The 24,431-nt window shown below is 41.9% G+C and overlaps 1 long non-coding RNA gene across 2 annotated transcripts; it reads right to left on the bottom strand.

The window, feature by feature from the left end:
• Positions 1–1,869: 1,869 nt before the first annotated feature.
• LOC140504691 (uncharacterized) lies at positions 1,870–19,841 on the bottom strand. Of its 2 annotated transcripts, XR_011967199.1 has the most exons (5): positions 18,224–19,841; positions 16,987–17,021; positions 4,481–4,637; positions 3,166–3,223; positions 1,870–2,905 (listed from the first exon to the last, which is right to left on the bottom strand). It is a non-coding gene; the product is annotated as an uncharacterized lncRNA (long non-coding RNA). The 2 variants fall into 2 exon arrangements; XR_011967198.1 differs by lacking the exons at positions 3,166–3,223; positions 4,481–4,637 and having other exon boundaries at positions 18,224–19,831.
• Positions 19,842–24,431: the final 4,590 nt, after the last annotated feature.

The following is a 24,431-nucleotide window of genomic DNA, read 5'->3' as shown; positions in this document are numbered from 1 at the left end:
TATGTTTTGGTTTGTTATATGATTTCTCTCATTTATTTTAGTTCTTCTACACAGCATGACTATAGTGAAAATGTATTCAATAGGAATGTATATGTAGATCCTATATAGAATTATATGCTGTCTTGGGGAGGGAGAGGGGTGGGGTGGTAGGTAGGAGGAAAAAATCTAAGTTTTATGGTAGTTGTAGAACATTAAAAATAAATAAAATTAATAAAAAGAAAGAAGTCTTCATGTAAATGTAGATGATCACTAGTACAGCGTATTGTAGAAGAGACCTTTTTTCCATAAGCACAGATCTGACGATGTCACTCTTCTATTCAATAAATTCCAATGGCTCCCCATTGTCTCTGGGATCTAATACAAATTCTTGCCACCTAAAGATTTTTGCAACTTAATTCTTTAACTCCTTTCTGCCTTTCCATTCTGCCCTTTCCACAGTGCTTAATACTACCCTATTTGCAGTCCCTCATATACAAAGTTCTAACTTCCATGTCTGTCTTTGTCCTGGCTGTTGTCTGTGCCTGGACTTCTCTTCCTCCCCACCTCTACCTTGTACAATGGCAGGTTTCCTTCAAGTCGGCTTAAATTCCATATACTTTGAAAAACCTTTCCTGGTCTCTAGCTACAAGTGCCTTACCCTCAAATGGTTACTTTTGTATTTGATTTGTCTATGTCTTATATACACCAATATGTGTGTGTGTGTGTGTGTGTGTGTGTGTGTGTTGTCTTCTCCCTTGGAATGGAAACTCCTTAAGGGTAGGAACTGTTTCTCTTTTGTCCTTGCAATTTCAATGCCTGGAACATAATCAATACTTAATAAATATTGATTGATTGTTTCTATGATTCAGGAGTTGCCGTTTTCTGGTCATGTAAATTTAGATGCGTCATTTGTCCTGTCTGAGCCACAGGACTTCAAGGATTCCTTAATATCACACTGTGATATCTTATGTAAGTCCATCTGGGTGGTTTCATAGCTTGCTGCAGCTAAAGAATTCATCACCAATTAATCAAACAATAAACACCATGAAACAATGGATGGAAAGCTGGCCTAAGAACCAGAAAGACCTACTCAAGTCTCACCTCTAACACATACTGATCATGTGACCCTGGGCAAGTGCCTTTATCCCTCAGTGGTCTCAGAAACTCTCTTCATATTCTCAGTTGCAGAAAAGGTGCTGAGCTGCATTGGTGGAGGGTGTTTTCTCACCAAGAACTCCCTATATCAAGGCTTGTTGTCAAAAAGTCAACTCAGTCTTTTGCCAGGTCCTTGCTGGAAGCCTTCTCATCTGGCAGAGCCTGCCAACACTTGTGTTATAATAGCAGAGCCTTCAAGAAGCCGGGTTCACCACCATACCATGATAAGGCACTGAACTAGAATGGAATTCAAGTAATATGCCCCAGTGAACCATCCATCTTATAGAATCCATCCCACTGGCACATTCCCTAGCACATTGTTTTCAGCAAAAGAACTTCTTTCCCTCTCTGGGTGCTATAAAACTGATTATGGAACTTTATACCTGCTAAGTGAAAGGAATTATTGCTCAACAGGGAACACATCACCTGGCCCAGCAGCCATTGGGATCCATTAGTCTAATGTACTACCCTTGCCCTGAAATTGACAGGGAATATTTGAATATACCTGAAGAGGAATAAACATGCCAACTGGCTATACCATCTATTCACAGGAGCATACCTCTGGAACTGGAAGGACCTCAAATATCATCTAGTCCAACCCCCTCATTTTAAAGATGGGGAAATTGATTCCCAAAGCAGCCAAGTGACTTGTCCCATGTCGCTGGGATTCAAACCCAGGCTTGAGTACAGCTCCCTTTCCACTACATCTTCTTTATGACACCTCTGCCAATGACATTGAATAAATTATCCTCCTTTATTTTGTTCATATCAAATCAAACTTTGATGTTAAGCTTTATGGGAGTTGTCTCTTGGTGACTTCTTTGGTCACACATTTCCTCGACTCATTGAGCTCCCTACTGGCTCTCTGGAAGCACCTCTGAGCCATGCACCTTCCCTCATGTGTCATTGGAGCATATTGTCAGGTCCTTGTTATACCACATGATGAATCCTTGAAGAGTCATGGTTAGTTGTGAATACCATGCTAATGTGTAAAGAGACTTTGGCCCCCTCCCATGTCACTCAACAACCTGATTCTAAGGTGCCTCAGCTTCATGAAGCCATATCTAATTTTCTTGTAGTCCTGGCCCAGGTGTCTTGGTATTAAAGCTCTATATTCCCTGGTTTTCTGGGCTCTATCACTGCCTCACAGGACTGATTGGATTACTACCTTCTAATTACCTCTAACAGCAACTAGGCACTGTCTGTGGTCCTGAACCACCCAAGGCTAAAAACTTTTAATTCCTAAAACTGTCAGATGACCAAAATGTCTATAGTGTTTTATGATTTTCAATACCCTTTTCTCACAAAACACTGTGAGAAGCAATGAAACTATTCTTATCCTCATTTGACAGATGAGAAAACTGAGGCACAGAGATCAATTTGCCAAGGTCATAAAATAAGTGATAAAGTCAGAATAGAATTTGAACCCAAATGCCCTGACTCCAAATTCAGTGTTCTTTCCACAAGACCACTCTGCTTCTCAACAATGACCTCACTTTTGCCTCATGAGAGATGCAGACAGTTCAGTGAAGCTATAACCCTCCACCCAATCCCACATAACAACTCTGTTCAACTTGCCTAATAGAGCTCCAGTGAAAAACTGCTGCATCTCTTGAACCACATCTTGACGCTGGCTACCCTCTCAATGCTGAGGAGTTGTTCTCTGAGGTATAATGCTGGACAATGCTGCTGTAAATGAACTTCCCAGGGAACCTGGCTCCATTTTGCCCATGGTGACCTATTCCTTCCTCATACTGTAAGAGCATATGTCCTGTTGAAGAAGAGGTGAATGAAGGAAAGAAGTTATTAAGGACTTATTGTACCAAGTACCATGCTAAACCCTTGGTATATAGATAGGAGACTAAGGCAGTCCCTCCCCTCAAGATTACATTCTAATAAGAGGATGGAACAGACATAAGAGAATGGTGATTAGGGAAGGGTATTTTGATCTGGGAAGTCACAAGGATGGTGATTCTCCTAGGGGAGCAATTGATATGCCCTTTCGGGGAAGCAATGACAATACTAACTTACATAAACTAAATCAGATCCAGACCTGGAAAGGACCTCAGAAACCATTTGATTATTTTACCTAGAATAAGAGACAAAGAGTGTGGGAGAGGGAGGAGGATATGCATAGTGGAGAGGTAGGTGGGAAGAAGATGGCTGGGTAGACAGCTGGGTTGGATATTAGACATAGGTCTCATGATTTGTCCAAGACAATAGGACTGTCTAGATATAGCAGGCTACAGGAGTTTGTGCTCACAAATCAAAACAATTCAGCTCCAGGATGAGAAGTCTGAAGTTGAGTGGATAAAGTTCCCCAATGCACAGTCTCTAGCAAGTACACTTGCTGACTAGATGAAAGAAAGATGGCCAGGATGGATAGCTAGATGGGATATGATGCCTGAAGTGAAGCAAGTCTTCTTCATCCCTTGGGAAGGCAGAATTTTAGAGGCACCTTGGGGTTGGAGGAGAGTAGGGTTCACTCATCTATGTCTTTAGGATGAGGGATCCTAAAGCCCATCCCAAGTAGGCCAAATCACAATGTGATTGAGTCAGTGACGAGAAATGGCCCCACACTAACCCATCCCAGAATTATGAATGAATCCTACCCCATCTGAGGGACCACCTGTAACTCTGGCTCTGTCATTTACTGCTTTTGGAACTTTATGCAAGTCACATTCATTTTCCGAGCCTTGATTTTCTCTTCTCTAAAATAAATGGGTTAGACTAGATGATTTCTAAGGCCCCTTCCAGCACTAAATTCCATGATCACCATTAAAGAAAGCCATCTCAAGGGAGAAGCACAACCTGTCACATTCTACTGCATTCTGCTCCCTTGATTATTGACTTAAGCTCCCTTGCTCAACCGCATTACTTGGTCTGACCTACTATGGAAGACCTCAGCTCACAATGGCAACTTCCAATAACCCACTTGCACCCCAACCTCAGCCAAAGCAGCTCCCGTTTAACCTCTCACCTCCCACTGTGCCTGGGCCAGGCTCTGGCACAGGCAACACACCTCAGCAAGGCAGTTTCTCAATTAAGAGACCCAGACAGCCTTATTAGCAAGTCTATAACCTTAGGTGCTCACGAAAAAGTGCTGTTCGGTCCATTATTAGGAAGTATTATTCTAGTCAGCGGCTTTTAAAGGATTTGTTAATGGCTTGGTGACTCCATCCACCATCAAAATTAAGACACTGCTAATAAATTCAAGTTTTATGAACATAAATCAGTGGATATGCTTATTCAGCTGTTATACCTCACTTAGAAGTGGGTTTTGCACCTTAAGATAAAGTATATTTCTATTCAGTTGTAATGGCCTCGTTAATGGAATATTAACTACCTTCGTCTTTGGCTGGCAAGACGTCAATTACTGCTTTCACTTCTTGATGAGGTCTTGAGTGTTCTTGGGGAAAAACATTTTTTCCAGTGACTCTCAGCCTAGACCCCCTTCTCTCACTCCCATTTCATTTCAGAACGAAATTTGGCCCCAAATGTTCCTGCATTATATGGAAGTCAGTTATGTCAAGACTCAGGTTATTGCCGTAATAAAGTAGCATCCATCCTTTCCAAAGATGAGGCTCCTGATCCCCCAACTTTAGGACTTGGGACCATGGAATCTGAGAGTCACTGAAGCTCAGGATATAACCTCAGAGATTCCACAATCCAACCTCTTTCTGTATGCACTATTCCCTTTACAAAATGCCTGACAAGAGGTCAAGGAAATCTCAAACCTTAAAACAGCTCATTCTACTGTAGGAAAGCTCTTATTTCTGCTAAGTTATTTAAAATGAGACAAAACCTACCTCTCCATAGCTTTCCTCAATTGGAGGCATTGCCTCTAGGATAAAATACAAACTCCTCTGACTTTTGGATCCCATCACATTTTAGTTACCACTTGTATTTGGAAAGTTATTGCATATTGCTCTGTTTTATGCACTCTACATTCCAATCAGACTGGTCAACTTGCTGTACCCCATGCATCCTCCATCTCTGTGCCTTTACACTGTCATCCCCTGTACCTGGAATGCACTCCCTCTTGACTTCTACGTCCTAACCTGGCTTCCTTTGAGACACAGCTCCCAATAGGAAAGTTATCCTAATCCCCCTAATTCCCAGTACTTACCTACCCACCTACCCACCCCAGAATGTAACTTTGAATCAAATTTTTATGTATTTAATACTTCATTTCTGGGTGTATGTTATTTTTCCTGGTAGAATATAATTTCTTGGAGGGCAAAGACCATTTTTTGTCTTGGCATCCCAAGCATTAAGTCCAGTAACTGACATAGACACTTAAGAAATACCGGCTGAATGGATGAATGAACAAAGGATGGATGGATGGATGGATAGATGGATGGATGGATGGATGGATGGGTAGATCAGTGAATAAATGGATGGATGGATTATCACAGAATTTGAAGCCAGCTCAAATTGATTCAAGGGGTCAACAACTTCTTCATTTCACAGATGAGGTCAATAAAGCCTAAACAGTCAAATTGCCTCATTCATGCTTACACAGCTAAGAAGTGGCAAAGCTGAAACTTGAGAGTCCAATCAGTGGTATAGTGGATACAGCACTAGATCTAGAGTCAGGGAAATGAGATCAAATATGGCCTTAGACACTTACTAGCTGAATGACCCTGGGCAAGTCACTTTACCTCAGTTTGATTAACTGTAAAATGGGAATAATAACTGCACCAGCCTTATATGGTTGTTGTGGGGATTAAATGAGATCATGAAAAGTGTTTAGCACAGTGCCTGGCACAATAAATAAATGCTGGTTTCCTTGCTTCCAGTAGGAAGCCCTGGAGTTTAGAGCACTAGAACCTTAGAGTTGGAAGATGACCTTAGATATCACCTAATTCAACATCTGATGCTTGAAGTCAGAAGATCTGAGCCTAGAGGCAAAAACGCTTAATCTGGGATTTATGGATTTATTTTTTTAATTTGGGTAATTGTATTTCTATATAATTGGTTTCCTTCATGATCTTGTATATTTTATTATATGTATTTAACATATCCTCAAAATGGTCCACAGGCTTCCCCAGACTCCCAAAAGAGTTCATAACAAAAAAAGGTTAAGAATCCTTGAACTGGAGAAACTCTGGCTATACGTATGAAGCCAAAAGCAGGGGGACTTGGGCATAATGGAGGTAGAACATGGGCTCAGCTGCTGAGTCGAGAGTATGAGATGGGCAGAAAGGGAAAAGGTCAGTCAAAGAGGAACAAGGTTACAGAAACCAAGGTCCAAGGAAGCAGGGCCAGAATCCAGGGTGATCCAGGGCTGGAAATGTCTCCCCATATCCTCTCTGCCTATAGAGTGACAAGCTTGGTCCCTGAGATTGAGGTGAGTCTAAGAGTCCAGGCTGGGGTTGGGTAGAAGGGGCACAGTGGCTGCAGTGGACAAGATTAGAGGGAGAGCATGTCAGGTTAGTACCCTGAAGTCCAGAACAGGAACCAAGACTTGGCTTAGCTCATCAAGTTCTTTGCCCAACCATGAGAACTGATATGTTAAATGCATGCAAAGAAGAGAATTCAAAAGAGCAGGTATCCTGGACTGTCAGCTTTCCCCCCACAGACAAGAAAAAAGAAAAGAGTTGTCAGAAGGTCATTTGTTCTTCAATCAGGGAAAGTCACTTGGCTGTAATGCCCAATCAAGAGTCAGATCATTCTCTGGTTTTAACCCAGTTAGGGAATACAATGGAGAGGGGAAACCATGGAGAGAAGGGGAGGGGGGATTTTGAGGACCTAATGTCTCCATCATGCTCATTATAGATAAAAAGTACTTTAGTCTTTCTCTGGCACTTTTCTTTCTCCACCTCGGTTTCCCTACTTGGGAAATGAGGGGGGTTGGGTTAAATGACCCCTTCTAGATCTAGCAGCCCTTTAGTCTATGAGGCATAGCTAAGTTGATCCCTTCCTTCTGCCAGACAGACAGACACCCTTTTAAAAGAGCAAGAGTCAGCCAAAGTGCTTTCCACTCTTGATTTATGAAATGGATGTTGGCAAATAGAGCTGGCTGAGGAGCCAAACCTAGCACAGTTCCTCTGACCCCAGCTAGTTTCGATGAGCTTTTACTTCTCTTTTAGATTAAGAAATACTCATCCATCCTTCTAAAGAGAAGGGGACTAACACCAAGAAATAGGGAAGCCTATATAGATTATTAACCCAGAGAATTTCACTGCTGAAATTAATCTTAGATACTATCTAATCCGTAATCCTAAAGGGGGAAAGTGAGGATCTGAGAGAAGAATTGATTTGCCCAATTCAATTCATAAAAGATTTGTTAAGCACTTACTATGTACTAGGTACTCTGCCATGCACTGGAGATACAAAGATATAAACAAAACAGGTAAAGAGATAAGTAAATACAGGATAATTTCATGAGAAAGAGAACACCAAAAGTTAGAGAGAATGAGAAAGGCTTCCCATCAGAAGTGGAACTGAATTGAACTGAGCTGAACCAAGTCTTGAAGGAAGTTAAAGATTCTTAGGTCATACAGCAAGTCAGTGATGGAGTCAAAAATAGTCCCCAAGTCTCACACCTCCCAGTCTGAGCTCTTCCACTGACCTCACCTCAGTGCCCCTATGTGACCTCCTGCAGGCACGTTCACAAGGGGCTCAGATTAAGAATTAGTATACTTTCAAAATCTTGGTGGCTCAATAAAAATACAAACAAGTTTAGTCATGAAGGCAGATTGGCACCAGTTTGGTTTGCCTAGAGATTATCAAGTGCTTAGAACACTGGACAAAACACAATTTCTGGTCCTCAAGACTAGAAGGATTCGACTAAAACTTGGAAGCTCAAATTTGGAAACTCTCAAGGCAATGAGACAAGTGAGGTACTTCTCGGGCTTCCCAAAGAAAATCAGTGGGCTTAGAGTCTGAAGGCTTGGTTTCAAGTCTTGCCTCTAACAAGCTCTGTGATAGTGGATAGGTCACATCCCTCTCTGCATCTCATGTTCCTCATCTGAAAGATGGATGATAGTTGTCCTCCCTAATTCAGCGAACAAGTGTGAGAAATAGAGGAGAGAATGAAGGTAAAGATGCTTTAGGGAATCATTTGTTGTTGATATAAAGTTGGTGATCTCATCAGGGTTAAGAGTTCTGGATGACTAGCTTCCCCCACTGAGGCATATGGGTAATCCACCTGCAATTTATAGTCTTAGAGAATTGCCTGCAGTCTTTGAGAGTTTAAGTAATTTGCCCAGGCTCACTCAGTCAGTATATGTTAGAGGCAGAACTGGAACCCAGGTCTTCCTGACTCCAAAGCCTAGCCTCTACTCATTAGACTTCAATGTCTCTTTTCTGTCACTATAAAGTTTTATTGTTATTATGTTAATTTGTACCATGTAGGGCCACAGCCACGCCCTCACCCAACCAATGAAAGAAGAAATGGTCAGACAAAAGGGTCAAAATTCTGTGATTCCCAGGAGCTTTGGACAAACTAAAAACTGGTCCCTTTGAGGTCACTATGGAACACTAAGGAAATGTGGTGTAGTGCAAAGAACATTGTATTTGGAGTCAGAAGACCTGGGTTTGAATCTCAGCTCTGCTACTCTGTTTGGGTTGGTAGTTTGGAGGTGGTTGTTTTGGGTTTTTTTAATCACAGAAGTTTTGAGATAGAAGAGACCTTAGAGACCACCTAGTCCAATGCTCACTCGAGCTGGAACCCTTTTGATAATATGCCCAACTTCAATCATCCACTTCAGCGATGAGGCTGAGCTGTTTTTGTCGTGCGGAACACCCAAAAAGTTTTTAAGAGAGCAGAGATGGGCAATTTAGCTAGAACAGAGAATTTGTGGAGGGAATGAAAAGTCTTTATTTGGCAACAAGGAGGAGCTCCTAAAGATTTTTAAGCAGGAAAGGGACATGACCATATCATTGCATTAGGAAGATGAATAGAAATTCTGAACCCCCGTAGATCATCATCGAAACCCCATTCCTCACTACCCAGTTCCTTGTTCCCATCCCTCTCTCATCCATCCCAAAGACAATCAAACGCGATTTGCCCCTCCACTGTGCCCTGTGAAATGCCTATGCCATAGGCAACAAACTGGGTTTCATCTTAATCCTTTTCCTTTCCCATTCGTTCAATCTTTTGGCTCTCAACTTCTGATGCTGCAGCCTCCCTGGCCACCCTTTCCAGCACTAAATGCACTTTCATTCCTTTACACTCAGTGGTCAAGGTGGGATAATTGGGATACTCCTTGCTCTTCACTGCACTGCTAGTTTCTCCCCCTACCACTATCACTCAATAATCTCTCTTGCTTCGAGGTCCATAAAATTCATATCTATCACCCAATCAAAATCCTGCTATATGACCTCTAAGATATACAGCTTCCTTTTTCAATGAGTTCAGTACCTGGCTCATAAGCTTTCTCTCATCCCCAACTCCCTCCCTCCTTCTAGGGGACTTCAATATACATACTGGGGGCAGCTAGGTGGTACAGTAGATAGAGAACCAGTGCAGGAGTCAGGAAGACCTGAGTTCAAATATCACCTCAGACACTTGACACTCACTAGCTGTGTGACTTTGGGCAACTCACTTAACCCCAATTGCCTCATTCTGGGTCATCTCCAGTCATCCTGATGAATATCTAGTCAGTGGATTCAGATGGCTCTGGAAAAGAAGTGAGGCTGGTGACCTGCACAGTCCTCCCTCACTCAAAACGAAGTCAAGTGCAAGTCATGTCATTATTTCTCTGATGGCATGGTCTTCTTCGGCAATGAAGGATGAACACACAATATACACACTAATATGGTCTCAAACACCCTATCTCCTCATTCCTCAAACTATTCATTTCTCTTGACTTACTCCTCCAACCCATCTCAGTTCTACACAGAAATACCCTTGATCTTACCATCACCCACAAATGCACCACTTCCATGTTCATGAACTCTTGGAATTTCCTCATCTGATCAAAATCTGTTGTCATTTCATCTCTTCCTCTGCCTTACAACTCTATACCCTGTTCATCCTCACCACAACTTCCAATCCCTCATCCTCACAGTTCTCTTCCAGTCTACCATCCCTATACTGGCTATGCTCTCCCCTTTTCCCCATCTTGCCTTCTTGATGAACCAGTTCAACTGGACATCGTCTTCTTCTCTTGAATCCCTTGTCGCCTTCTCGCATCACTTACTGTGCCTTTCCAAGTCTCATGCTTGGATTACTCCTACCAGCTGTTACCTTGCTGCTGAACAAAGGTGGAGAAAATCATGTGACCATTCTGACTGGGACCATAACAGATTTATGTTACATAACCTTAACTGAGCCCTTACTCCTGCTAGACAATCCTACTCTATACCTCTTTTATCAACTCACTAGAGCAACCTCCAAACCCTTTCAATCTCTTCAAACCAGTCATGGCTCTCCCTCCCCTCTGCCCTCAACTCTCTCAGGTAAGAACTTTGTCTCACACAGTGTTTCACTGAAAAAATTAAGATTATTCACTTCAATCTTCCTCTTCTCCCTCTGCCTTCAGCTCATATCACTCAGATGACTTCTTCTACTCTCTTCTCTCCTGGAGGATGTAGGTCCCTAGCATAGGGGCATGATTAAAATCCAGAGAAAGTCAAAGACAGGGATAGAAGGGAAATAAAGCAAGGATAGTCAGACTTCTCCTCAAAATGGAGGATCCAGAAGGAACTCATTAATGGGAGAAGTGGGGTAGGCCTTGAGGAAAGAAATTCTACATTGAGTGGGCCACAAGCATAGTAAGCTGCTCCACGGTAAGGAGACCTCAAGCACTGAAGGAAGTTCTAGGAGGAGACAGCAGAAGAAATGACATGGTTTTATTTTGTCCAGAGAAAACCAGGAACAGGGCCCAGAGTAGAAATTAAAACGTCTTCTCAACTTTCACTGGGCATCCATTTTGTGTCCAGTTTCGGCTTGGTATTGGTTTGCTTTGGTATTTGGTTTTGTTTCCATTCCTGCCCCAAAGTAGTGTGAGCATTACTGCTATTAATATTTTTTTTCCATTTCCTTTCCATTTCCAACCCTCTGCCTCCAGCCTTCATCCTCTCTTGTCTTCTTTATCAAACTCCCAGGCTCATACCTATGACTATGCCTATGTGGAAATAAGATAGCTATTTAGATGTTCCCTTGATTGGTTGGTCTATAAAACAGACCATATGAGACTGGTTCCCACTGTTCAAAATAACTATTTTGGTCTGATAGTAGGATTCCCCCAGCCTCTCTGATATATGTGGTGGTATGCACTTTACAAAATGCTTTCATATCTAGCATGTCATTTGATGAGCAGCTAAGTTGTACAGTAGATAGAGTGCTGGACCTGGAGTCAGGTTGACTCTTCCTCCTGAGTTCAAATCCAGCTTCAGATACTTACTAGCTGTTGGACTCTGAACAAGTCACTTATCCCTATTTGCCTCCATTTCCTCATCTGTAAAATGAGCTAGAAAAGGCAAAGGCAAACCACTCTAAGAAAATCCCAAATGTAAGGGGCCACGATGAATCAGACATGACTGAAAAACAACTGAACAATAACCTCATTTGCAGCCCCCATTAGCCATGGGAGAGCATGAGATTTAGAGCTGAAGGAAACCTTAGAGACTCCAGTCCATATGCCTCAGAAGGAACCCAAGGCTAAAAGTGGGGAATAATTTCCCTAAAATCACATGGATAATAAGTAGCAGAGCTGAAATTATTCTCCCTGTTTTACAGAAGAAAAACTGTGGCCAGAGATGGAAAGTGACCTGACCAGGGTCACCTGGCTAGTAAATTACAGATCTAGAACTTAAGGCCAGGTTGTCGGATTCTGAGCCTAAAACCCTTTCCATGATACAGGCTGCTTCTCAGGCCCAACTTCCAGTTTAACCTAATCAATGCATATACATGCATTGCTGGTCCCAAGCTTCTGGCCAAAATGAGTGATGATCACTTCAGTCTAACCCAAAGGGTCAGTTCAGTTGGAGATGGTTTGATTGGCCTTTTTAACCAAAGTGACAGCGTTTGACTGCATGGTATCAGGCTAAGCTAAGAGTGGCTCCTAATGACCGAACCCATAGCAAAACTGGCCTGATAATATTCAGAATGAAATGGAAAGATTTTTACACAAATACAATCAATCTATCTAGGATAAGAGTACTTATGAAGTCCTTGGTATGCACCAGACACTGTGCTAAGTGCTAGGGATGCAAAGAGGAAAAAGCAGGTCCTACCTCAAGGAGCACCCATTGTAGTAAGAGAGACAATATGTAAATAGTTACCTACAAACAAGATACACAAGAAGGGAAACTGTCAACTGGGAGAGGAGAAATTCTCTCTGATAAAGGCCTGATATCGAAGGTGTAGAGGCAGGCATGATGAGGTGGATAAGACTGACCTCAGAGCCCACAAGACCTGGATTCAAGTCATGCCGATGACACATACCAACTGTAATTACTTAATCCTTCAACATTCTAGGCAATTCTCTAAGACTAAGTTGCAGAGAATATGGCCAAATGTGTTAGGAGAGGGAGCTTTTTCCTTTGGGAGCTCCTTATATCAATGTAATCACAGGTCCAGTCTCTACCCTCTCTTTCTTTCCGAAGACATAGAGACTTGACAAAGATGTATAAGGTCAACATGGTTGCCTCCATGGATAGCCATCTTATAGGTGATCCCTGCCCAGGACATAGGCCCCAGCAAACTTCCTGCTGTTCAGTCATTCCATCCTATCTAACTTTTCATGACCCTCATGTTCATGGAGTTTTCTTGGCAAAGATATTAAAGTGGTTTGCCACTTCCTTCTCCAGTGGAGTAAAGCAAATAGAGGATAAGGGACCTGCCTAGGGTCACACAGCTAGTAAGTATCTGAGGCCAGATATGAACCCAGGTCGTCCTGACTCCAAGTCCAGTGCTCTATCCACTGCACCACCTAGCTGCCTCTAAAACTTCCTAGCTATCTTTAAATCTACACTACTTACCCTGCCCTTCTCCAGCTCTGTTTCAACTTTTCCTATTAGAATACAGTCTTCATGAGGTTAGCAACTTATTGCTTGGATTTGCATCTCCAGCACTTTGAACAATGCCTAGCATATAGTAAGCACTTAAATTCTTTTTCATTCATTCATTCAGATATGATCAAAGGAGATGGACAGTTCTCAAAAAAAACAGAATTTTAGACTCTTAACTATATAAAAGATTGCTCCAAATCACTAAGAACAGAAATGAAAACTACTCCTCTGAGGTTTCTCCTCACAACCAGATTAGCAAGGATGAGAAAAGGTAAAGTCACTACAAAACTGTTGATAGGGCTGTGGATTAGTCCAGTCCTTCTGGAAAATAATTTGGAATTATGTAAGAAAAGTGACAAGTTGTTTTGTGTACTTTGATCCTGCTGGACGTATATCCTAAGTAGGTCAAAGAAAGAAAGAGAAGTTCCCATAGTTGCAAAATATTCATAACATCAAAGGAGTAGCAAAGACCTGAAAATAAAGTGAGTGCACCTTGATTGGGAAATCAATAAGTAAATTGTTAACCATGCATATAATGGAATATTACTATGCTGTAGAGGAGACTTTATGAATGAACAGAGGGTGAAGGAAACAGAACCAGGTAACCACCACATATGAATACTACAACGTTGTAAACAAAATGAACGCTAAATCAGAGATGAGTGCTGATCATTGTAATGACCAATTTTCTTTACATAGAGATAAGGAAATACCTCCTTTCTTCTTTGGAGAGGCTGGGGGCTCTGGGTATGAGTGTCTCAAAGTTGTTAGAGGAAACTGAGGTAGCAGTGGGGTTTCCTTAACTTTTTTTTCTTTATGACAAGGGAAGTCTCACAAGAGCGAGAGGAATGAAGGGCATATCCAGAAATGATTGCTATGAAAAATAAAAGCAATCCATAAAACTTAAATTGATACATGATATGTTATCTATGTGTGTATGTATACACACAACTACCTGCATGAACAAAATTCATAATGGCTTCCATTTTTTCCTTAGTGAAGAAGGCAGCTCTGGGTATTAGAGGGAGCACTGGGCCAGGTGTCAGGAATTCTGGGTTTGGAATTCTGCCACCAACTCACTGCGTCTAGTTGCTCTTTGTGGGACCTTAGATAAGACCCTTCCCCACCGCAAGGTTCAGCTTCCTTGCCTATTAAATGAAGGTATAGTTACTTAGTATCTAATGTCCTACCTTCCAGGGCCCCTCTCAATTCTGACACTCTGGGGTCTGAGGCTTTGGGACCTCAGTTAGTGGAGGATCAGAGCTGGTGCCAGATCCATCGCAATTCTGTCTCATTTATTTCCTGACTCTCTGCTAGAGTATCCCTAAGCACATATGTGTGAAGTGTTCTGAACACTTCCGTAGATAGAGGCTGTGAAATCTGAGATATAGCTCTCATTATAGCCGTTAGCTCATCACCCTCTAGAAATAACCATGAGGAGATATTTCTGAAGCCTCCCTTGCCCTTCCTTTGACTGTGTTTTCCTATGTCTAACTGCTCTTTGGGTTCTGATTACAAAACATATACTTAATGATGTGTCCTTTGCTGTTGCATCTGCTTCATCTCATAACTCAATAAATTTAAATCCTGTTTAAAAGAGAAAAAGAAAACCCCGTGGGATCACCGAAGTGCAGAGATGATGGAAAACTTCGAAGATCATTTAGTATAACCCCTATTATAACCATTCACTTCTCTGCTTAGAGCACCTCCAGTGACAGGGTCCTCACTACCTTACTAGACAGACCATTCCATTGCTGTATAACTATTATACAGAATGGTTAGGAAGTTTCTTCTTAAATTGAACCAAAATCTGCCTCTCTGTAACGAGAGTCCTAGACTCTCAGTGTTGGGACCTCAAAGGTCACCTAATCTAACCCATATCTGGAGGGGAAGGCCCTCTGTCAAGATCCCCAGTGAAAGGGAATTTGTAACCCTCCAACGTCTTTAGTTTGGGATTTTTATTGTTCTTTTTGCCTACATTTTTGTGGTCATTATATATGACTTCTTCTTTACTTCATTCTCCATTCATAAGAGTCTATCCATATTTTTTGCAGCAATATAGTGCAGCAATATTCCATTACATGCTTGTACCACAATTTACTCCACTTTATAATAGTTCTAATTATGAGGAAGATTTTTCCTTATATTGTGTCAAAATTTGCCTTCCTTCTACTCCTCCCCCTCCATTTGTGCTATTTCTTCCCTCAAGGGCCAAGAAAGAGAAATCTATTTCCTCTCCATGGGATCCCCCTACAAACACTTAAAGATAGGTTTTACATCCTGGCAAAATTATCTCTTCTCCAGACCCTAGATCCTCAGTTTTTTCAGCTGGTCTTTATTCTTGTTTCTTTCTCCATAATAGCTCTCTACTGTGGCCCACCCATCCTCACTCACACGGCTACTGCCCTAGTTCAGGCCATCATCACTCCTCCACTAGACTATTAGAATAGCCTTCTAATGAATCTGCCTGCCTCAAGTCTCTCCACATTCCAACCCCTCTTCCACACAGCTGCCAAAGTGGTACCCTAAAGCACAGGTCTGACCACATCAAACACTGCCCCCATACAGCAATATCCAGTGACTCCCTATTACCTTCTGAATCAAACATTAAAGTCTTCTGTTAAGCATTTAAAACTCTACACAGCCCTCTTCCTATCTTTCCAGTCTTCTCAGACAATGCTCCACTTGCTTTATGAGCCATTCTAGCATTTTTGCCCACACAAGTTGGTCCATCTCCCATCTCTCTGCCCGTTCACTGGCTCTCCCCATCCCTAGAAATCTCTCCCTCCTCTTCTCCACCTCTGAGAATCCCTCACTTCCTGCAAGACTCAACTTGAATGCTTCCTTCTTAAAAAGGTATTTTCCAGTCCCTCCCAGCTGTTAGCATTTTCTACTCTAAGGTTACTTTGTGTCTCTAAGTATCTTATATGTGCCTACTTCCGTACATGTTCCTTCAGGGTAGGGCCTGTTCGCATTCTTTCTTTGTATCTCCAGAACTTAGCATAGTGTCCAGCACATAATAAACACTTGCCATTGTGGGCAGCTAAGTGGTACAATGAATAGAATGCTAGTTCTGGAGTGAGAAAAACTTGAGTTCAAATCTGGTTTCAGATACTTACTAGTTATATGACCTTAGACAAGTCACTTAACCTCTATCTGACTCAGGTTCCTCAACAGTAAAATAGAGATAATGATGGCACCTATCTCCTAGGATTGTTGTAAGGATCCATGAGATATTTGGGAAGCCCCTGGATGAAAGTGGAGGAGGACTATACATGTGATAGCAAAGCACTTGGACAGATTGTGGGGGAATAAAATGTTGCATGGCTGGAGCAACTGATAGAGTGGACTACACATGAGACTCTCACCAGTCAAGACCTTGAAGATTCCACGGTTAAGCATGACTAAGTCTTTCAGGACATGGTCTCTGGTAGTTGTTGAGAAGATTGTAAGGAAGTAAAGATGATGAGATCACCAAGAAAAAGAAAAGAGGAACCACAGGGAATCCTGGAGTCCACCCATGTACAGGGGGCAAGACATGGAAAATCATTCAGTAAAAGAGACTTGCAAGAACAAAGGGAGAGGGAGGTACCACAAAAACCCATGAAGGAAAATGTGACTAGTAGGAAGTTGACTTTTATACTTCTAATTCTTTCCTCCCTAAAATCTCCACCATCTGTAAATTAAATCACACCCATCCTTCAAAGCCCAAATCCAATGCCACATCCCCCAGGAAGCCTTCCCTGATTCACCACCACCACCAACCCTAGTCAGCACAGACTTATTCTTTCCTTCCTCTGATCTTACAGAGAATTTTGTACTGCCCTTTCTTATCATTTTCTATTTCGTCCTATAGTTCTTTTCTTTTGTGTTGAGTATACTCACCTTGGCTCTTCTTTCCTGCCACTGGATTGGAAGTTCTGTGAAAATAGAGACTGTACATTATTCATCTTTGAATCCCCTTCCCCAGAGTTGTGTATAAGCCCACACACACATAATAGGTGCTTAATAAATGTTCCTAGAGACAATATAGCATCTCGACTAGAGCACTGGATTTGGAGACAAAAAATCTGGATTCAAATTCCACCTCATCTCACACCTTTACTGACTGTGTGACCTTGGACCAGTCAGTTCAACTTTTGGAGCCTCAGTTTCTCCACATGTAAAATTAAAGTATTATTACTTCTATAAAATAAAGATATTAAGTACTCTACCCCTTAGGGTTGTTGTAAAGAAAACCTTTTGAGAATCGTAAATCACTATTAGAAATGAGTCATTATGCACAGGGTCATCAAGCCAGCTGAGTCTGCTTGAACAAAACAGAATCAGGAGAGCAAACACAAGGTCAAGAAGCCCCAAATCAAAATGGTTACAGAACGTGATAAAGATGCTTTAAGAGGCAGCACGATGTAGTGCAGGACGGTCAGACGCACCCAAACCAGATTCAAATGTTTAACAAATATTTAGCAAAATAAACACACAATAAAACAAAGATGGCATTACTAAGCCAATACAAGGCCCATGGGGGTCCTCACATATGAATTAGTACCCCTGGAGTGGTGGAGAGAAAGAGAAAGAAAGAGAGAAAGCCTCAGAACCAAGAAGACCTGAGTTCAAGTCTTCCTTCTGACACCTGTTGGCTGTGTGACCCTGAGCAAATCAATTAACCACCCAATGATCCCGACAGCTCTCTAAGACTCTAAGAACAGCTAGCATCTATAAACCATTTTACAAATGTTATTTCATTTGATTTCCCACTTAACCCTGGGAGGTAGGTGCTATTATCATCCCTGTTTTACAAATGGGGAAACTGAGGCACAGTTTAAGTCATTTGCCCAGGGTCACACAGCCATTATGGGGCAGAAAAAGGACTTGAACCCGTGTTCCTAACTTTCAGACCTCCTTTCTAGACACTATGCACATTACCAGCATAAGGAAGCAGGAAGACAGTCCATCTAAGGACATGGGGGAGCTTTAGGGATTGTGACCCCCTCATGATGGGGAGAAATGCTAGCTAGAAAAACTAATAAGAAAGAATAAGAAAAAATAATAAAAGGACAATACATTTAAACCCAGAAGGGACTTTAGAGGTCATATTATCCAACGCCATCATTTTACATACCAAGAAATCAAGGCTCTGAGAGACAGGACTTGTCCAAAGGCATGCAGGCAGCAGTCAGTTTTCACACCCAAATCCTCTGACCCCAAATCCAGGATCCTCTCCACTATATTATTTTCTCTCCTAATAATGAACAACTTATTTTTTATATAGTACTTAAAAGCTTACAAAACACTTTGGGGCCATTATGTTATTTAGACAAAGGCTGAGCAGCAAATGGAGGCAGAGTTCACAGACCAGGGAGAAGAGCTAAAGAAAGATCAGAAAACAATCAATTCCATCCATTCTCCTCACAGCAGGTAAGATAATCTTCCTAATGTAACTAACTCCCCTACTCAAAAATCTTCAATGGCTCCCTACTGTCTCTAAGAGAGCATCAACCTTCCACAGTATAACTCCCACTAGCCTTTCCAGCCTTATTTCACTTTGCTGCCTTTCAAGCACTCCTACATTGTAGTCAAAGAGGACTGCTTTCTGTCAGACTGTGATACCCTTTAAGGACAGCCTGTTTTTGCCTTTCTTTGTATCCCCAGAATTTAGCACAGTGCCTGGAGCACTGTTTCCTGGTATCATCCTATCATCTCCCACATCCATGGACCTGTGACTGTTGGGTTATCCCTAGTTCCTAGTTCCACTCCTTTCAAGATCCTTTTCCTCTTTCAGGGTTCAAATTACGCATCTCCTCCATGAAATCTTCTCTGACTCCTTCAGATTTTCCTAGAATCAATCCATAAGCATTTATTAATCACCTAGGTACTGTGCTGCGAATATAGACCAAAAAAAAAAGCAGTTGTTGTCTTTAAGGGGCATATTTTGTCTGATCTCTCCTTTGCCCCATCACTTCTTAATTTATATTTATCTGTGTAAATAATGTGTTCAGAAAAATGTGAACTCTCAAAGGCAGGGACCATCAGCTTCGTCTTTGTATTCTCAGCTTTGCACATAACTGATGCTTAATAGATGTTTATTGAACGAATCAATGAGTGGACGAATTACAAGTTAATGAATGAATGAATGACTAACACGGGATGCAACCAGAGTGCAGAAATATGGGACATCTACCACGCTGGTCTTCCTTGCTCAAAGATATACTATTCTCTAGCATGCAAGAAGCTAGCCTGAGCCCCCACACACTCCCAGCTGTGGGCTGCTGTGGGCTGGACAGATCCTTCCATACTTTCATAGCTGGAGTTGTTGGTTAAGGATTCCACAAAAGAAGTCAACATGATCTGTATTTCCAGGGACCTTTGGGTGTTTGTTTAACTTGGAGAAGATATAAAAAAAGACTTGAAAGCTTTCTTCAAGTATTTGAAAGGTTGTCACCTGGAAGGGGGATGAGACATGTTCTGCTTTGTCCCAGAGGTCAGAACCAGGAGCCACAGGGGAAAACTGAAGTAGATATAAACTGATGCCAGAAAATTTACTCACAGTTTTTGTTGTTCGGTTGTTTCAGTCTCACCTGATTCTTCGTGACCTCATTTGGACTGTTCTTGGCAAAGATACTGGAGTGGTTTGCCATTTCCTTATCCAGTTCATTTTACATATGAGGAAACTGAGGGAAATAGGGTTAAATGACTTTCCAAGGGTCACACAGTTAGTAAGTGTCTTCTCAACTCTATGCCCTTCCACTCTATTCACTGCACCACCTTCCCACAATTAGATTCCCCAGGCAGCCCATTACATTTTTGGATAAGACCTCACACTTAAAGTCCCCTGCCTAGGAGCCTTCATGTAGTGGTCATTTGTCAGGGAGTTAAAAGGGGGATCCCTTTTCAGAAGTGAGTTTGACTAGATGGTAATAAAAGAGTCTAGGGTCCAGTGAAAAGTATGCTGGACTTAGGGTCTACAAATATGGGTCCAAATCCTACCTCCAGCACCGACAAGCTGGGCACCTCACCTTGTCTCCCTAAATCTCAGCTTCTCCATCTGTAAAATGGGAACATAACAGCATTTGCACCACCTACCTCCCAGGACCCTGTGAGAAAATCCTATTAAAATACTACGGCCATGGAAAGTATTATTAATTTCCTCAAAGTCCTAATGGCAGCCAGAACATATTCCTGCTCCTTCAGCTTCTGGAGGCCTGGGGCTTAAGGAAGGGGAGACTCCACCAGCGAGTGGTTCCAGAGGCCAAAGCAGAGCAATGAATGTACAATCGCCTTTGTGGCCCTGGGGAGCTAGTTTTAATTTTGCATTCAGAGATGCATGCTGTTCTCAGGTTGAGGCCAGAAACCCACTCCCTCCTTCCAGAGGTAGCTTTTTTTTCTTCTTTCATTTTCTTATATAGTGAAGGGCATGATGGGAGCAGACACAGGCTGGACCTCCAGTAACGCTAAACCCAGACAAACCAAATCCACGCTGGCACCAAGTCTCGCTCGGGGAGGACTCAGTTCTGAAGATACCATTGTGGTCTTGGCCTTGAAGACAAAGAACCGGTCTTTCCATGGGGCTCTTTCCTCCCAACCCCACCCCCACCCCCTAACCACCTCCACCAGCCTCAGCCTGGTAATATATGCCAGCTCCGGCTGCAGCATGAGGTGTTATTATTCATTACGATTTTCTATTACACCGTGATAAATGACGCCCCCAGGGCCTAGGCTGCCCCCTCGAATGCTTATTACCGCTCACTTAAGTAGGAGTTGATTTAGTTTAAATAGGTTGTTCCAGATAGCACAGGCCGGCTGCTACCTTCAAAGTCATTCTTTTCCAGCCTCCTCTAACTAGGCTTTAATTGAATTGTAACGACTCCACGTACCCATTAGGGCGGAGCGGCTGATTAGGCCTTGGGATGGCTGGCACTGCTGACTAACTCTGTGTGGTCTAGACAGTCATTTTTTTTTAATCCTAATTTCATAAGGGTCTTTTCTTCCACTCCAGCTCGCAGGGCTGATGAATGATTAAAGCATGCAGGCAGCAGAGAGAGCCTTGAATGGGAATCCAGCTCTGCCTCACAGCCTTCATCCTGGGGAGTCATCCTTGGGGAGCTGGGGTCTGGCAGCAATGCCTGCCTCCACAGCAGCCAAGGCTACAGAAGACAAAGAAAAGATGGCCCTTCCCTCAAAGTCATTGGCACAGTCAAGTGGTTCAGAATGAGAAGATAATATGGCTTTATCGGTGGAAGTCATATTAAAAATAATAATAATAGCTAACATTTCCATGGCATTTAGGATGCATCAGGCATTAAGCTAAGCACTTTAAAAATATGATCTCATTTGACCTTTCCAACAAGCCTGAGAGGCAGGTGCTATTGCTATCCCCATTTTACAGATGAGGAAACTGAGGGGGAAAGGGATTAAGCAAATTGCCCAAGGTCTCATGGCTAGTAAGTGTCTGAGGTCAGAACTGAACTAAGGGTTATTATTCTCTTTGCTGCTATACCCTATAAGGACAGTGGGGCCTTTTCATGTGACTTGCTGCTGAAATACATTGCCTCCCCCTACTACTACTTCTAATAATAATTCTCACATTTGTATCACACTTTAAACTTTGCAAAGCACTGTACTTATATTACCTCATTTGAGCCTCACCTCGAAAAAGGGAAGTAGGTGTTATTATTAAACTGATTTTACAGATGAGGAAACTGAGGCCGGTGGAGATAGGTGCCATTATTTTCCCAATTTTATAGTTGAGACAACTGAGGCTAAGAAAAGTTAAGTGACTAGGGTCCAATTATTAACTGGATTTGAACTCAGCTCTCTCCTGACTCCAAGTCCAGTACCCCTAGTGCCACCTATTAGGATGTGAGTGCCTTGAGCACAAGGATTGTCTCACTTCTCTGCTTGTAGCTGCTGCATTTTGCATAAGTATTAAGTTAAAGCTATCTCTAGTCATATGAAAAATGGTCTAAATCACTATTGATTAGAGAAATGCAAATTAAAACAACTCTGAGGTACCACCTCACACCTATCAGGTTGGCTAAAATGACAAAAATGAAAAATGCTAAATGTTGGAGAAGTTGGAACACATGCATTGTTGGTGGAACTATGAACTGATTCAGCCATTCTGGAGAACAACTTGGAACTCTGGCCAAAGGGCTATCAAACTGTGCTTTTCCTTTAATCCAACAATACTGCTACTAGTCTGTATACCAAAGAGATCATAAAAAGAGGGAAAGGACCCACATGCACCAAAAATAACTTCAGCAGCTTTTTTTGTGGTGGCAAAGAATTAGAAATTGAGGGAATGCCCATCAATTGGGAGATGGCTGAACAAGTTGTGATATATGAATGTAATGGAATACTATTGTGCTATAAGAAATGATGAGCAGGCAGACTTCAGAAAAATCTGGAAAGACTTATATGAACTGATGCCAAGTGAAGTGAGCAGAACCAGAACATTGTACACAGTAACAGCAACATTGTGCATTGACCAACTTTGACATGCTTAGCAATGCAAAGATCTAAGACAACTCCAAAAGACTCATGATGGAAAATGCTGACCACATCCAGAGGAAGAACTATGGAGTCTGAATGCAGAGCAAAGCAGACAGTTTTCTCTTTTTTTTTTGACTTTTGTGGTTTTTCCCTTTTGTTCTGATTCTTCTTTCACATGACTAATGTGGAAAATATGTTTAATATGATTATACATGTATAGCCTATATGAGATTGCATGTTCTACTGGGGAAGGAGGGAGAAAAAAATATGGAACTCAAAATCTTATAAAAGTGAATGTTGAAAACTAAAAATATATTAATTAATTTTTTAAAAGAAAAAGAGATCTAAGTTGTTACTTTTCTCATATATAGGATTATGGGTCTAGAACTGAAAGGAACCCTGGAGGTCATCGAGTTAAACCACCTCATTTTACAGACAGGGACATTGAAGCTGAGAGAAATTACACACAGTTAGTGTCTGTAGGTGAACTCTAGCTCAGGTATTGAGATTCCAAGCCCAGCACTTTGTTCACCGCATCACTTTATTTTAATTGGCAAAATTAGAACCAATGGCAGAAGTAGCCAGGAAGCAGATTTGGGGTTAATATAAAACACAACTTCCTAGCATTAAGAAAGGCAGTATGGTCTCTTGAAATGAAAGGAAGAAGAGGAGAAAAAGAAACGAAGAAAGAAAGAAAGAGAGAAAGAAAAGGAAAGAAAGAAGGAAAGAAAGAAAAAAGAAGGAAGAAAGGAATGGGGAGGGAGGGAGGAAGAAAGAGAGAGAGAGAAAGGAAGGAAGGAAGGGAGAGAGGGAGAGAGAAAGGGGAAAAAAGAGATAGAGAAAAAAAGAAACACAAGGGCTAGCATGTATATAGAACTTTAAGATTTATAGAGCACTTTATAAACATCTCATTTTATCCTCACAACAACCCTGGGAGGGAGGTACTATTATTATCTTCATTTTACAAATGAGGAAACTGAGGCAGACAATGTTTAGGTGACTTGCTCGAGGTCATGCTGCTAGTAAGTATCTGGGACCAAATTTGAACTCAGATCTTCCTGTTTCTAGGTCCAGCTCTCTGTCCACTGTATTCTCTGCAGATTCATTCACAGGGAGTCTCCTCAACTCAGTCCCACTCAAATATAGTTCACCCATTACTCTGAAAGCTTTCAGTGATATAAGGATGAGTGACTCAGGATCTCTGCTGATTCAAGCACATAGTGATGCCCTCACACCCACTGTGCAGCAAGCTAGACCTATCCTCACTCCAGCTGCCCACGGGCTTGACCTTCCATTCCAAAGGCAGACTGAACACTAGGTCTTGGCATTTGTCCCTTTCTCTGCCCTTTTGTTGAAGGAAATATGATGATGACGATGACAATGATGATGATTGCTCACATTTACATGGAACACTAAGATTTTCAGAGCACTTTAACTCATGTGACCCTCACAACAACCGTGTGAAGCAGGTACTACAAGTACTGACCAGAACACCTCTGATCAAGGCTGTGCTGGAGCCAGGTCCTACTGGCTCAAGAGAGCGGACTGTGAAATTTTCAGTATGAACGCTTACATCTCAGAAATCAACAGCTACAAATAAGGGCTCTTGTTTTGTTTGACTTGGTCTTGTTCTCATTGTCTAATCTTGAGTGACAGAGAAAACATTAACAATACAGATTAAACTTAAAAGTGTGTCAAGGGCTATTGTTTTTTTCTCTTCATAAAACCAGTTGTTAAATATTTACGGACTCACCTCTGCCTCTCAGTCTTCTCTTCTCCAGGTTAAGCACTCCCAGTTGCTTCAGTCTGGCAAAATGGAAAGATCACTTGCTCTGGAG

The sequence above is a fragment of the Notamacropus eugenii genome, chromosome 5, assembly GCF_028372415.1.
Source record: "Notamacropus eugenii isolate mMacEug1 chromosome 5, mMacEug1.pri_v2, whole genome shotgun sequence".
Taxonomy (NCBI): Eukaryota; Metazoa; Chordata; class Mammalia; order Diprotodontia; family Macropodidae; genus Notamacropus; species Notamacropus eugenii.
Note: the sequence above shows the minus strand (reverse complement) of the source record. Positions and strands in the feature narration are given on the sequence as shown.